The sequence below is a fragment of the Lactuca sativa genome, chromosome 5 (assembly GCF_002870075.4).
Source record: "Lactuca sativa cultivar Salinas chromosome 5, Lsat_Salinas_v11, whole genome shotgun sequence".
NCBI classification, from domain to species: Eukaryota; Viridiplantae; Streptophyta; class Magnoliopsida; order Asterales; family Asteraceae; genus Lactuca; species Lactuca sativa.
In genome coordinates, this window is record NC_056627.2 from 197,929,775 (window position 1) to 197,946,262 (window position 16,488).

Consider the following 16,488-nt stretch of genomic DNA (forward strand, 5'->3'; position numbering starts at 1 on the left):
AATTGGTCCCTATAGTTATGTATATTTGCTAAATTCTTTTACCTTTTAATTTTGTCAAGATACTTTCTGGCTTTAGCAGATTCAGTCCCTCTATTTTTGGTCTTTTTTTAAATTAATATATTATTATATATATTAAAATTGTGAAGAAAAGGAACAGTAAATCTGAGACATTTTTGTCTGTTTTAGTCCCTTAAGTTACATTCCCAGTCCCTATCTTTTTGTTTTGTGATGTTGCAATTGTAGGTGGTTTTTTAGGGGGTCATATTTTGCCATTTTGTAAATTGTTAGTAGCTACGTGTTGTTCTGTCTTTCTTCACCGTTTTCTCATCCAATAGGATTCCGATTTCTGTACTTCTTCTCCACCATTTCCTAACCGACCTCATTTTTCTATCTGTGTTTTTATCAGTCGCTTTCTCCTTTACATTCTACCTGTCGTGCGCAACTACTCAGCTCCTTATCATTCCACGTTTCCTTCACCGCCTCTTGACCCAAACGATATATCCATTTTCTTCCACCACCTTTCACTACCTCAATTCTATTTCCCTTGAGTCACCGCCTCTCTCATCGGATTACTTTAAATCCATGTAAATACACACAACGAATTTTATTTTCTGAAAATTGTTTCTGCTTCACACGTCCACCGCCACTGCCACTGAATTCATGTGTCCTCCTTAGTGATTGTCTTTGCTTATGCTTTGTGGAGGTTCCTTTTTGTTTTGACATTTGTTTATTCTTTAATCGCACACCCATTTTGTGGAGACGGTGGAGAAGACATCGTCGGAGCAGGTGAACTTCTTCATGAACTCGGATTCTGGTCGGCGATTAGGACTTTCAATTGACTTCTGTCCGATTTTCCACCAGGTTTCTCATTCCATGAATTTCTCATAACGGATGAAGTGTCGATTTTGAGAGAGACGGAGTCGGTTGCAAAATCAACTTCATTTCTACACTTCTGCTTCTAGGTGTTTCTTTTTTTCTCCAACACACTTCTACGATTCACTTGATTTGCAAGACTTTAAACTTCTCTTCTACATCGATTTTCCCTATTCTACTTTCGAGATGGAAAGATAAAGTGAGAAAGGGGAAAATAATCATCTTCTTGTTTATAACTTTTCAATTTAACTTTTTTATGCTTATGACAACCTTTTTATTCTTATGTTGACTTTTTTTGGGTTGTTTGTATCTCAGGCTGTAAATGACTTCATTTGAAGCTCACCGAGCTAATTTGTTTAATCTTTTAAAACATCTTTTAGCTTTTTGGAAAAGATAAAAAGGCAAAAGATGTTTGGTAATCTTTTAAAAGCTACTTTTTTATATAAGGAAAATGAACTTTTTGGAAAAGTCATAGAAACCTGACTTTTCACAACTTTTCCAAAAGGACTTTTGCCTTTTCAAAAGCTTAGCCAAACACCCCCTAGATTTTGTTGATGGGGAGATACAGGTATTAGAAAAATTAGTATGTTAACTTTTATTTGATGTTCTCAGCATCACCTTCTTTTAATTTTTTCCAGTTTTTTTTAATGTTTGAGGATTGGAGTTTTTGCTCACTTAGCTGTGAATTGAGTGACCCCACGCAATTCCATCGTCTATAGTGAAAAGGTATGTTTCTCTCTAATTTTAACGGTACAAATTTTCATTGAACTGATTTTCTATCTTTTCTTCCCTTACGATTTCCTACAGTATTATTCAACTCTATTATCAATTGAAATTTTTTGGGTAAAGATTGCAAGCTTAAACTGTGGAGTTTTGATCATGCATATAACCTATTTGATGAAATGTTTTAACTAATAAGGCTCCATGTTTCTGTTTTTGCTAATTATTGAGTACTTAATGCCTAATTTTCTGTACATTTGGAAATAACTATTTTTTTTCTCTGATTGTTTTTATATAGATTTTTTTTGCTAACATACGCAAATGTTGGAACATGTGATTGATTACACATTTTATGGTCTTCATCAACCAAGTTATGTAAGATGATAATGTAGGAAACTTGGCAAATAACACAACCATTATTGAAATCTCTTCCCAAGTTAGAGGAAAATCAGTCGAATGTCATGTATTTCTCAAGATAATATCACCCTTTTTCCTTTTTGGTAGTTTACACTTGTCTTTATCATTTAATAAAGTTTGTATATGATAAATATATATATATATATATATATATATATATATATATATAGTAAGATAGCCTACCATATAACTTACTTTGTGATGTTAATTATTTGATTAGGATTAAATTCTGATGTATATACAATTTTTTATGTTTGATTTAGGTGGCTACTTTGTGAACCAATGACTTTTTTGACCTTAAGGACCTAACCATCTGTTTTCCTCATGCTTGCATTTGACAAGCTACAAAACCATTGTGTAATATTTTTTTTCCATAGAACACAGTTATTAACTATAAAATGCATTATTATAATTATCATTTTATTATTATTTCCTCTGTTTTCTCTATTATATCGGCAATACGAGACTTCCATTGGGATAACTGGTGTCTCTCCCGGTTCTATGGTGTTGGTGAGGTTGATGGAGACCGTCTTGGAATCATCCGGCAACAAGAGGCCGGCAACAGAGTTCGTCAATTGTGAGGCGTAATTTGGATTTACTAACTATGTTCTTTTTTCAAAATTCCAAATGTGGTGTAATCCCCAGGAATAATTTGTGCTCTCCATTTGAAGTTTCGTAGCTTGGCTTAATGTATCCAGCCTCTAATCTTTTTACCTATTTACCCTTCATTTTTTTCCTTTCAAGTCCACTCACATTCCCCTCCATGGCTTAATGCAGACAACATAATTCATTTGACAAAACGAATACCTTCCGTCCCGTGCAACGCACGGGAAACCCCTCTAGTTTTAATTAAATTGGTAAATTGTTTCGCAAGAAATAATTAAACAAATCAAATATGGATAATTATGTGATTAAATGTTAATTTAGATTATTTGTTATTTGATCCCCTATGTTTTGAAAAGTTTAAAACTTGCCCTCAAGTTTTGAAATTTATGTTTTGTGATTAAAAGTTTAATTTAGACAATTTAAATTTCAAACCCTAGAATTTTACAAGTTTAAAATTCAACCCTATACTAATATAATATTACAGGATTAATATATATATATATATATATATATATATATATATATATATATATATATATATATATATATATATGTATAATTAAAAATGCTAGTCTTACCGTTAGTAGGCCTCATTCACGAAGCCGGTCTATAAGGTGGGTATAAGGTTGCTGCCTATAAAATGGCGCTTAATGGGTGTACACTCACACCCACCGCTTGCTTGATCGATGGAGGGTCGTTAGCCGAACGGGTAGGATAGGGCAACCTCATCTCCTCATGAAAGTATAATATGAAATACAAAGTAACTACATGTTTTTAAAAAATTTCCCAATCCCAGTCACTTTAGAAAAAGTGAATTGATGCAATCCCATGAAATTACACTTTGCACCCTTGCTAAGAAGTTAGTGGAGCGTGTATGGTTTACCAGCACACTAATTGGTTCTAAGCAAAGGTGGCAAAGGGTGATTCATTGTTTATCATAGTTCGATGGAGCGTGTGTGGTTTACCGGCACATCGAATAGGTGATTGTTATAATGAAGGCACCGTGTGAATTTGCATGGTAGTTCACACCCACTTTGTGATCCTCGGTATCTCAATCACAAACGAGAGGGGCATATCGAGATTTAAACATGCCATTGAAAAGTTCAATGAATCTCAACAAAAACCTAGGAATTCTCAATACATTTAGAACATAAAGTTATGTTTTCATGGTGGAGAATTAGTGAATCGTCATTCACTTACCTTCAAATTTTTTGCATGTTAGATTACGGCATCCCTTTTCTAATATGTAAATATTGTTGTTGGATCCTAGCCCTAATTTTTCTTATTGGGTGATAATTAGGGATTCAAATTCTAATCTATCTTTGTCCTTTCTATTTGTAGATGTCGAACGCGAACAACGCTGCTGCTAGCTCGTTCACATTGATGAGCCTTTGCCAAAAAGTGACTTTCGATGGGACGAACTTTAGCGAATGGATAAGATACATTCGTACGATTGCTCGCTACGAGGACAAGGAGTATGTCCTCGATGAGAAGCTCGAAAAGATCAACCCATAAATCGCTACTTCGGCTGAAATGACTGCTTTTGAGACTCATGAACGTGATGCAACAAAGGTTCATTGCATCATGATAGCCACAATGAACGCCGAATTCCAAAAGTCCTATAAGGACACGTATCCGTATGAAATGCACTAAGACTTGTTAGAGAGATACCACCAAAATGCGAGGCAAGAACGTTACGAGATCTTCACTAACATGATCTCCGCTAAAAAGGGTCATGAAGAATCTCTAACCGTGCACCTGCAAAAGATGCAAAGGTATTTCGATCGTCTTCGCAAGTTGAATGTTGACTTTGGGGAAGACTTGGCAATCGACATGGTGCTTCACTCCTTGCCTTCGTGTTACAATCAATTTAGGATGACCTACCACATGAACAAAGAGAAGGTCACCCTAAGTAAGCTCCAAAGTCTCCTTAGGGTTGCTGAGAGCAACCTCAAGGACAAGTCTGTTGCACCCACTCCGAATCCACCCGTTGCTCCTATTTTGGCCATTGGGCAAGGAAGAGGCAAGAACAGGAAGGCTCCGTCTAAGAGCCACCGCAAAGGAAAGTCTCGAGATGGTTCCTCTTCTAGTGGGACCAAAGTTGATCCCGCTAAGCCTAACCCTAACCCAAAGGAGGCAGAGTGCCACCACTGCCATAAAATAGGGCATTGGAAGAGAAGTTGCCCAGACTACATGCAAGCCATAAGGGAAGGAAAGATCAAGCCGTCTTTCGCAGGTATATATACAATTAAATCTAATGATTCATCTCATGCTATTTCTTGGGTCCTCGATACCGGGTGTGGTTACCACATTTGTTCTGAATTGGGGAGAAACCGAGGCTGCCCTAAGCCCTACAGTTCCTTCGCTTAGCGCCTAAGATGAATCTATTGCCTCCCCTCCCTCCACGAGTAGACTCTCGGATGAGACTAAGTAGCTACCGACCGTTCCGACGCGCCCTTGACCTGGACTAAGAAGAAATAGGGATGTGGAGCATGGAAGAATAAATCTAATCATGGGGAACAGAAGATCGTCGCCTGTGACCAAGATTGGAGTGTATTCTCTAGTGCTTAGGAATGGTTTATGTTTAGATTTGAACAATTGTTGCTATTCGCCAGAAATGGCTAGAAACATCATTTCATTTCATGGTTTGTTTAGACAAGGATTTAGATTTTCTTTTAATAATGAGAATGGTTCTATTTGTGCTTATCTAAATGGTGTCTTATATTTTGAAGCAATACCATGTAATGGAATTTATGAAACTGTTATGATTGTAGATAACCTAGGAAATGATGTTTTATGCATGGATTCTTCCAATGGTATCGATAAATCATCCTTGTGGCATTGTCGTCTTGGACATGTCAATAAGAAACGCATAGCCCAACTCCAAAAGGATGGAGTGTTGGAGTCATTCGACCTTAGGGAAGATGACACATGCGAGTCTTGTTTTCTTGGAAAGATGACCAAGTCACCCTTCACGAGTACATGTGAAAGGGGCGAGGGTCTATTGGACCTAATACATACCGATGTATGTGGACCATTTAGATCAACCACGAAGGATGGGAACCGCTTCTATGTGACTTTTACTGATGACTATAGTAGATATGGGTATATCTACTTAATCAAGCAAAAGTCAGACACCTTTGAAAAGTTCAAAGAGTTCAAGAATGAAGTGGAGAATCAATTGGGCAGGAAAATCAAGATGCTTCGATCCGATCGAGGAGGAGATTACCTAAGTCTTGAATTCCACGATTATCTCAAGGAGTGTGGAATAGTTTCACAATTCACGCCTCCTAGGACACCGCAGTTAAATGGTGTGGCAGAAAGCCGTAATCGAACCTTATTGGATATGGTTCTCTCTATAATGAGTCGTGCTTCACTACCTATCTCCTTTTGGGGGTATGCCTTAGAGACTGCCGCCCATATCCTTAACCGAGTCCCTACTAAGAAGGTTGCCAAAACACCTCACGAGATGTGGACAGGGAAGGCTCCTTCATTAGCACATATCAAGGTTTGGGGTTGTGAGGCTTTCGTAAGACGAGATACTCACGACAAGCTCGAACCTCGTAGTGAGCGATGTATTTTCATCGGCTACCCGCAGAAATCCTTTGGATATCTCTTCTATAGATCGAAGGACAATGTTGTCTTCATTGCGAGGAGAGGAGTTTTCCGAGAGCGAGAACTCATAAGCCAAGGAGACAGTGGGAGGCAAATCGAGCTTGAAGAGATTCAAGAGTCGATTGATGAAGGAACCTCTACCGCTGGCACTCAGCCCAAGGAGGAAACTCTGGTTGAACCGAATGACGAGTCCTTACCTCTTAGACGTTCCGAAAGAGTTAGAGTTCAACCCCAGTTTTATGGTTTTCATATTACTACCGAAAGGGACACGTATAGTAGTGATGGTATACTAATAAATCTAGATGAACCTAATAGCTATAAGGAAGCCATGGCAGGCCCAGAGTCTACAAAATGGAAAGAGGCAATGGACAGCGAGATCCAATCCATGTATGATAACCAATTTTGGAATTTGGTTGATAATGTACCCGGACGTAGGACCGTTGGGTGCAAGTGGATCTTCAAGAAGAAGACCGACATGGATGGAAACGTACACACATATAAAGCACGATTGGTTGCGAAGGGCTTTACTCAAACTCCCGGAGTTGACTATGATGAGACCTTCTCACCAGTTGCGAAGATAAAATCTATTAGAGTGATGCTAGCAATTGCTGCATTTCATGATTATGAGATTTGGCAAATGGATGTCAAAACCGCTTTCCTTAATGGGAAGTTGGCTAAGGATGTTTACATGGCTCAGCCAGAGGTTTTTGTTGATCCGAAGCATCCGAATAGAGTGTGTAAGCTTGAGAAGTCCATTTATGGACTTAAGCAAGCATCTCGCAGATGGAATCTTTGCTTCGATGAGAAAGTCAAAGAGTTTTGATTTGTACGAAGCGAAGATGAATCATGTGTATATGTCAAAGCCAGTGGGAGTATAGTAAGCTTCCTCGTTTTGTATGTCGACGACATACTACTCATAGGAAATGACGTCCCGACACTGCAGGAGGTTAAGTTCTGGCTCGGGAAGTGCTTCGCTATGAAGGACCTCGGAGAGGCTTCCTATATTCTGGGAATAAGGATAGTGAGAGAACGAAGTAAGAGACTAATAGGACTTAGTCAGAACACTTACTTAGATAAAGTACTAAAACGTTTTAGTATGGAAAACTCGAAGAAGGGAGAATTACCGATACAAAGTAATGCCAAGTTGAGTAAGACTCAAAGTCCGAGTACCGAAGCTGAAATAGCATAAATGAACCGAGTTCCATACGCTTCCACAGTTGGCTCAATCATGTACGCTATGACTTGTACTCGCCCTGATGTAGCCTTTGCTTTGAGCATTGTTAGCAGATATCAAGGGAACCCTGGCAGAGCCCATTAGATTGCAGTCAAGAATATCCTTAAGTACCTTCGGAGGACGAAGGAATGGTTTTTAGTCCTTAGAGGGAGTGATGACTTGAAGGTGCGAGGGTATAGTGACGCCAGCTTTCAGACCGACAGGGACAACTACCGTTCGCAGTCAGGCTGGGTCTTTACCCTGAATGGAGGAGCAGTAACTTGGAAAAGTTCCAAGCAGGAAACCGTAGCTGATTCAACGTGCGAATCAGAGTACATTGCAGCGAGCGAAGCGTCGAAAGAGGCAATATGGTTGAAGAACTTCATCGGTGATCTTGGAGTTGTGCCTGCCATAAAGGAGCCCATGGAGATTTTCTGTGATAATAAAGGAGCGGTTTCCTTGACCTAGGAACCAAGGGATCATAGTAGATCTAGACATATCGACAAAAAATATCACTTTATTAGACATCGAGTAGAAGAAGGACAACTCGTAGTGAAGAGGATATCATCAGAAGATAACCCAACAGATCCGCTTACGAAGGGACTGAGCAGGGTTAAGCACTTGCAGCATGCTAGGAGTATTGGGCTGAAGGATGATATTAGTATAGATTAGATAGTATTGGAAATGTGTAATAGATAAATGCAATTAACATTTGATGATTAAATAAAAGAGTATTATTTATGAGTAATGTTACTGTCTTATGTTAATTGTTTAACTATTGTTTCACTTTGCATGTTTTGACTTCCAGAATAATTGAGTTTATTAAGAATAATCGAATTATTCAAATTATCCACAATTGTTCATATGTTGGAAGTAGGTATGAATGAAGATTGTCATGAATTGGTGTGTAGATTGTCTAAATGGTATTAGACATAGCAAAAGTTGCTGCAACGTTCATGAGTGCTTATGAACTAGTTTTGAGCATTGGAATAAACCCATGCTTGCTGGAATCACCTTATGGAATATGATAAGAAGGGTGATCGCAAGACGATAATATCATATGGTCTTAAAACCTAGATATATGGTTTGTTATTTGTTGATTGGTTGTACATTGATAATGCGAAACCGCATCATTAACTTGATGTTATAAAACGCATTGTTGTGTATAGTTGATTAATGAATAAGTAAATGCATATAAGTCGAAGTTTATCTGTTACTTTTATCCTAAGAGGGTAAAAGCGATATCTCGGCCGCTCAATGATTTGATTTGACTTATGTGTCGGGCCCGGTCAGAACTGAATTGATGTGTTCGATTAAGTTCTATGTCAAATAAATCTGAGATCTAGAAACCAAATGCTAGACAATTGGTTCCATATAAATGTCTGGATGATATCTAAACAGAGGACTATACGATCCCTTATCTAAAGGACGAGATTCATAAGATCAGAGTTTGACAGCGTCTTTGAGAGCTACGATTGCTAATCGGATTATACTTATATATAGTTACTAGACTTATCCAAGTGGGAGACTGTTGGAATAGTGTCTAAGGCTGAAACTATATTAGGCAAGTATTTGACCCGGTTGTGCCTGGTCCTTTTGGGTTGCCTTCACCATAGCAACTTGACAGGATGATTTATAATGAGAGAAGAAATATTATTAATATATTATGAGAATAATATAAGGAATAATAATATTATTATTTGATTAATATAAGTCATAAATTAATTAGGAATTAATTTGGTGACTTAAAGAGATTAATTGAATAAAGGGGCATAAACTGTCAATTGAATGATAGTTGTATTTTGGGCTATAATCCCTTAAGGATAAAGGGGGACGGTTTTGAGGTGTAAGATAGACCTTGAAATCGTCCAAGGCTTATCATTAGGGTATTGGATTGCTTAAGGCCTAAGTTATCCAATTAGGGTTTTAAGGGTGAAACCCTAGGAGCCTTACAAGTATAAATAGACCCAAGGGGTTGATGAAATCGGAACTCTTGCCTTTGGAAGAACCCTGGCCGATTTCTAGCTCCTCTCTCCTCTCTCTATAATCATCATCTTGCTAGTTGGTGTTTGTAAGCCATTAGAGGAGTGACAATTGTGACTCTAAAGCTCCAAGGACAAGAAGATTCAATCAAGTGATTCAAGGTAATCTTTCAAATCTGATTTCTTATGTTATTATACTCTAATAGTCATTAGAAGTCTTGGATTCAATGCATGTTCAATTAAAGAAACCTAGATCCAAGCATTAGGGTTTGTATGTGCACATAGGAATGTTCATATGGCCAAATCCCATCAAGAAGGGCAACAGAAACCAGTAATTATAGCATCCGATCTAGCTAAACATGAAAAAGAAAGCCTCGTGGAAGTACTAAAGAAAAGACAAGGTGCCATAGCATGGAAGATATCCGACATCGAGGGGATTAGTCCAGCTTATTGTTCTCATAAGATCAACCTAGAAGAAGGAGCTAAACCCATAGTTCAACGCCAAAGAAGACTTAATCCAAATATGCAGGAAGTGGTTAAAAAGGAGGTGGTTAAACTTTTAGATGTTGGTATCATTTATTCAGTCTCTGATAACCCATGGGTAAGTCCGGTGCACATAGTAATGAAGAAAGGAGGAATGTCGGTGGTTACCAATGAAGATAACAAGTTAATCCCAACAAGAATAGAAACTGGTTGGCGCGTTTGCATCGACTATCGAAAGATTAATGATGCTACATCCAAGGATCACTTGTCGCTACCATTTATCGACCAAATGCTCGAAAGACTATCTGATCATCTTTACTATTGTTTTCTTGATGGTTTCTCGGGGTACTTCCAAATTCCAATTGACCCAAAAGACCAAGAAAATACAACTTTTATTTGCCCAAGTGGGACATTTGCATATATACGCATGCCTTTTGGGTTATGCAATGCACCGGCTACATTCCAAAGGTGCATAATGGCTATCTTCTACGATATGATCAAGAAATTTATGGAGGTTTTCATGGATGACTTCTTGGTTTTTGGGTCCTTTTTTGAAGATTGTTTATCCAACTTAGACCAAAGGTTAGCAAGATGTGAGAAGACAAACCTAGTCCTAAGTTACGAAAAGTGTCACTTCATGGTAAATGAAGGGATTGTGTTAGGGCACAAAGTCTCAAGGTTGGGGATAGAGGTAGATAGAGTAAAAGTTGACACAATAGCTAAACAACCACCCTCAACAAATGTAAAAAGCGTAAGGAGCTTTCTAGGCCCTGCAGGATTTTATCACCATTTCATTAAAGACTTTTTGAAGATCACGAGGCCTTTGAATCAACTTCTTTTGAACGATGCCCCATTTGACTTTTCTAAGGAATGTCATGTAGCATTTCAATTGTTAAAAGGAAAAGTTGACCACTACCCCTATTATGATAGCCCCAAATTGGAGCCTTCCTTTTGAGCTTATGTGTGATGCTAGTGACTATGTGGTGGGAGCTATTTTGGGCCAAAGAATTGACAAACATTTTCAACCTATCTACTATGCTAGCAAAACATTAAACCCAACTTAGAAAACTACACTACTACCAAGAAGGAGCTGCTCACGGTGGTTTATGCTTTTGATATATTTCGCCCATATCTCGTTTTGTCAAAGACAATTGTATTTACCGACCATTCTGCCCTTAAGTATCTCTTTGCTAAACAAGATTATAAACCAAGATTAGTACGTTGGGTATTACTTTTACAACAATTTGACATTGAGATTAGAGACAAAAAGGTAATGGAAAACGTAGCAGCTGATCACTTATCGTGACTAGAGAACCCACACTTGGAAGAATTAGAAGATAACAAGATTGGAGATTATTTTCCCGAAGAGTATCTTATTGTTATAGCAGGAGAAATACCTTGGTATGCAGATTTAGCCAACTACTTAACAAATAACTATATTCCAAAAGATTTGACGAGACAACAAAAGAAGAAATTTTTTTCTGAAATCAAGTATTACTTTTGGGATGAGCCATACGTCTTCCGAAGCTGCATGGAAGGTATGATAAGAAGATGTGTATTCAGGAAGGAGAGTCCAGAAATCTTGAAACATTGTCATAGTGGGCCCACTAGAGGACATCATGGAGCACAATATGAGGCTAAAAATATTTTTGATACGGGTTTTTATTAGCCTACAATCTTTAAAGATGCCACTCAATATGTCAAGGAGTGCGATTCATGCTAAAGATCGGGAAATATTTCATCCCGAAACGAGATGCCCTAAAATAACATTCAAGTTTGTGAGATATTTGATATATGGGGGATTGACTTTATGGGACCATTCCCAATGTCCAAAGGAAATAAATATATATTGGTGGCAGTAGATTATGTATATAAATGGGTGGAAGCACAAGCATTACCTTCTAATGATGCTCGTGTGGTGGTGCGCTTCCTTACAAATTTGTTTTCAAGATTTGGTGTTCCTAAGGCTCTAATAAGTGATCGGGGAACCCACTTTGCAAATGATCAATTGGCTAAGGTGTTAAAAAAATATGGTGTACACCATAGATTTTTAACATCATACCATCCACAAACAAGTGGGCAAACCGAAGTTACAAATCGGGCATTAAAACGAATATTGGAGCGATCGGTTGGAAGTAATAAAAAGATTGGTCGGACAAGCTTGATGACGCACTTTGGGCATTTCGAACGGCTATCAAAACACCTATCGGTACTACACCATGTAAGTTGGTTTATGGAAAGAATTGTCACTTGTCGGTTGAAACCGAGCATAAAGCATTTTGGGCTTTGAAGATATGTAAATTTGAACTAACCGAACTTCATGCCAACCAATTGATGCAAATGAATGCCCTTGAGAAACTTAGAAATGAAGCATACACTATCTCCTTAATATATAAAGACAAGACTAAGAAATGGCATGAAATGAGATTAAAAGGCCATAAGGATTTTCATGAAGGACAAAAGGTGCTACTCTTCAATTCAAGGTTAAAGCTTTTCACGGGAAAATTAATAACTAGGTGGGACGGACCATTTGTTGTTAAACAAGTTTTCCTACATGGAGCTATTGAGATTATATCGAGAGACGGATCCCCTTTCAAATTTAATGAAGTAATGACGTTGAAGAAAAAGAAGGGGAAATCATCAAATTCACACGAGATGAAACAACTTGAAGCGGGAAGGAGTCTGACTTATGACTCCCCGAAAAGAAGCGTTTGCAGGAGGCAACCTGTGGTTTTGAGTTTGCATTTTTCTTTCCTTTTCTTTTAGTTCATTTTCTTTTATTTATTTTTACATAATGCTTTATACTGTCATTCTTCTAAATTTCTATGGAATTCAACATGGGGAATGGAATAAAACGAGTGTGGCGTGGATGATTTTTATAAGATTTTGACCAATTTGGAAGATTCTCTAAAAAACATCACCACAAGGTGGTGAATTTACAGAACCCGATAAACGTTTTCTCTAGGCGATACCACAATGTGGTGACTTCTCCACGACATGGTTTCGGTTTAACTGAAGTCAAATTAGGGTTTTTAAACCCTAGTCAGCACATATCTTTACCTTTTACTCTGCCTCTCTCTCGACGTGTTCCCTTTCCCACGAAGAACATCCCTTTCTTCTACTTGATTTCTTGCGTTTTTCCACTAAAAGGTATGATTTTTGTGTAATTTCCGTACTCTTAATCACTTCTTATGCTAGTATAGGGTATACATTTGCTATTAGAAAAATTTTAGGCCCGAAATTAAGAACCTACGGTTTTGATTTTTGCAAAAATCGAACACGATTAATGATGTTTTTCATTTGATTTTGTTACCTTCCTACTTGAATTCATGCCTCGAACAAACCCTGAAGTTGTATTGAGTTGGTATGGTGTGGATTATGGTCCGATTAAACCACAGAATTCGACAGGTCGTCGACCAGGACGACTCGTCATGGTCCTCATTGTGGTCAAGTTTTTAAGCCCAATCCTGTTTTGTTCTGATTCCTTGCATACACATGGTTTCCTTCTTTGTTCTTTTTGGTTATTTTGTAGAAATGGTTGGTCGTGCTCGAAGCCAACTGTTGGGTTTACTAGCTTCAAAGGGTTCACAACACACCTTGGACAAAGGAGAAATTGAGAGAAAGAGAGGTTACTAGCTTCAAAATCGGCTCCTATGAACTCTAAGAACACATGTAACCGATTTTAGGGTATGGAGTAACATATATATAGTGTAGGATTCCAAAGGTTATGGGTAAACCCTAATGCATACACATTGGTTTATGATCCATGGCTTATGTGGGCTAACTCTTTATGGATCCTTATATAAACTTAGTCCAACATGGATCAATAGCCCAATCCATATGTTTCACTAATTACCATAATTAGTCCTCATTAATTTAATTAGTCTCTTTTGATCAATAAATTAATTCCAAATTAATTCTTAATCAATACTAATTAAATAATATGATTTCATATTAATATATTATACTTGTAATATATTAATAAATCATAAATAACCACTTAGTCAAATATCTATCCTATCAAATTGTCCTGGTGATATGCAACCCGAAATGGACCATGCTACTCTCGATTCAAGTACATACCAATTATAGTTATGGGATTAGACACCCAATCCAACAGTCTCCCATTTGGATAAGTCTAATAAGTATTATTGCAAGTACGACTCCACAACCCCACTAGCAACCGTAGCTCTTAAAACCTGACGTCGAACTCTGACCTAGTCAATGGCGTGTCCATTAGATAAGCGATCATATATTCCTCCATTCTACAAGATATTATATGGACTGAGACATGGATTATAATAATTCTCTCTGTCCATCTATTGTTTCCTAATTTCCAATTTATGACGACTGACTAATTGAACAAATCAAATCAGTACAGGCTTGGCCAAGCGCTTAGGTTTGTCATCACTAAATCATCAAGGGGCCCACAGATATCGCATTTATCCCTCTAAGGGAAAAAGGAATGGATAAACTTCAACTCAAATGCTTGCTTGTACTTACTCATCAAATCACATACAACAATATGCTTTATAACACCAAGTTACTGGTGCATTTACGTATGTCAATGTGCAACCAACTTGTAAATTACAACTCACATGTCTTGGTTTCAAGAATATAACATATTATCATCTTACAATCACTTGTGATGAAGTCCATGAAGTGATTCAGATGAGCGTGGGTTTAATCCAATACTCAAAGACCACGGGATAAACATGAACACCACGACGTGGTGGTCTTATCACGTCGTGGTGATCTGAATTCGGGAAAACTATAAATAGATCTCATTCTCCTCCACATTGGGACTTTTGTCTCTGGAAGCAATCATCACTTTTGAAGGAAAAGCACTTGTTCTAAGGCCTGGAAGAAAGGAATTCGACCATACCAATGGAAGTAGGAGAATTAAGGCAACCAATCTCTACACTTTGATTTTTCATTAGTTTCTACCATGTCAAACCCTTTGAATTTCGATTTTGTGTGTTTATTTGCTGAAATCATGAGCTAAATACTCATGACTTTCGTTTAGCCTAGGATTGATTGTTTAATTATGGTTGAATTTATGGATTGGATTTAGTTATTTGGTTATTTGTTGATTTAGCTTATTAAAGAACCTCACATACTTTTGATAACTATTTTCTCTGCTTATTGTTGAAATTGATTAAGTTAATATGACTATATTCCTTAGTTGAATTTGAATCTTATGGTCTTGTGAATTGCAAAATTATAGGACTAAAGTTTTGAACAAAACCTAGGGTTAGGTAGAAAAGTGGATAAAAGAGTGTAGGAGCTAATATATGATAATAAATCATATATTGAATTGAATCAATGAACTAAATTGATCAATCTATTATAAGTCTAATTAACTCGAACCGAGCACTAGTAAACTTGTAAGTTTGTCCGCTTGATCACCGAATAAATAAGCTAGTTTGCTAAAGGATTAAATTAGTGAATACTAATTTGGTCATCTTCGGAATCGGTAACTGAAGAAACTAAAATCCATTGCACTTCCATAAATCAATCATAATAACAAGTAAATCTGAAGCTAAACGAAAGTCTCTTACTCATATTGGTTAATTCATCGTTGTTATCTTGCCTTAGTGTAGTTTTTGTTGGGTTTGAGCATTCTAACACTCCTAAGTGTACATATAACCCCAAATACCTTGGATCTATGTTTTCTCTATTATACATGCAAATATAAACTTTCCAAGGTATTTATCCTAACTAGCATAATAATATGATTCATATGAATATATCAAGTTAGAATTACATACCTCTTTGATGTAGAATATCTTCATGAAGCTTGAGTGCCTAGTGCCCCAAGTGTGACACCTCAAATGGTTCACACAACACCAAATACACTTGGAATAGATTAGAGAGAACATACACACTTCATGAAATCGGCTAGCCCTTCATTCTCACACATAGTGACCGATTTCTTGAGCCATGGGATTCTTTTATATGGTGGCTATTAGGGTTACACCTTGTAACCCATAACTTTACCCATTCCTTATGCTCCATGGATTTTAACCTCCATGGAGTATCCATGGGTCACCCTATGGACTTAGTCCAACATAAGGAATCTTGGATCACAAGCCCACATATATAAGAATGAATGATTTACATAATCAACCCATATATTTAATTAGTCTCCTTTCGATCACTTAATTAATTTCAAATTAATTCTTGATCAATACTAATTAAATAACCTTATTAATATATTAGAACTTATAATATATTAACAACCTTAATTGTTATTTCTCTCATTATAGTTTATCCAAATGCATGATGTCATGCAACCCAAATGGACCATGCTGGGTCGGGTCAAGTCTCACCAATTATAGTTATGGACTTAGACATTAATCCAATAGTCTCCCACTTGGATAAGTCTAAAACTATTATTGCGTATGACTTCAAGAACCGATTGGCAAACGTAGCTCTCAAAAGCTTTTGTCGAACTCTGACCTTGTAGATGAACTCAGACCTTTGTCAATGACTTGTCCATTAGATAAGGGATCATATATTCCTCCATTCTGGATATCATATGGACTGAGACATGGATTATAATCATTCTCTCTGTCC